Here is a 496-nt window from a genome sequence, read left to right on the forward strand (position 1 = left end):
CCCCCACCCCACCCTCCGCACTCACCCCACACCCCCTCCCCCACTGCCACACCACCCTCCGCACTCACCCCCCACCCCCACCCCAAACTCTCACACACAACTCCCTCCGCACTCACTCACCTCCCTACCCCGCCCACTCACACACACTTCCCTCTGCACTCACTCACCTCTGCACTCCACCCACTCACACACACCTCCCTCTGCACCCCACCCACTACACACACCTCCCTCTGCACTCATGCACCCCCCACCCCACCCAATCACACACCCCCTCACCCCACCCACTCACACACACTTTCCTCTGCACTCACTCACCTCCGCACCCCACCCACTCACACACACCTCCCTCTGCACTCACGCACCCCCCACTCCACCCACTCCCACCCCCAGCCCACCTGCTCACACACACCTCCCTCCGCATTCTCACATTTCACACATACCCAGATACACTCATGGACCTAAATACACATTCAGTCACAGGTACAAACACACACGT

At 61.7% G+C, this 496-nt stretch overlaps 1 protein-coding gene across 1 annotated transcript in view; it reads right to left on the minus strand.

Annotated features, from left to right (window-relative positions):
- Positions 1–496, minus strand: part of anxa6 (annexin A6) — a 78,830-nt gene that overhangs the window by 32,526 nt on the left and 45,808 nt on the right. The gene's annotated exons all lie outside the window — the stretch shown is intronic.

Source organism: Rhincodon typus, chromosome 12 (assembly GCF_021869965.1).
Source record: "Rhincodon typus isolate 14 chromosome 12, sRhiTyp1.1, whole genome shotgun sequence".
NCBI lineage: Eukaryota > Metazoa > Chordata > Chondrichthyes > Orectolobiformes > Rhincodontidae > Rhincodon > Rhincodon typus.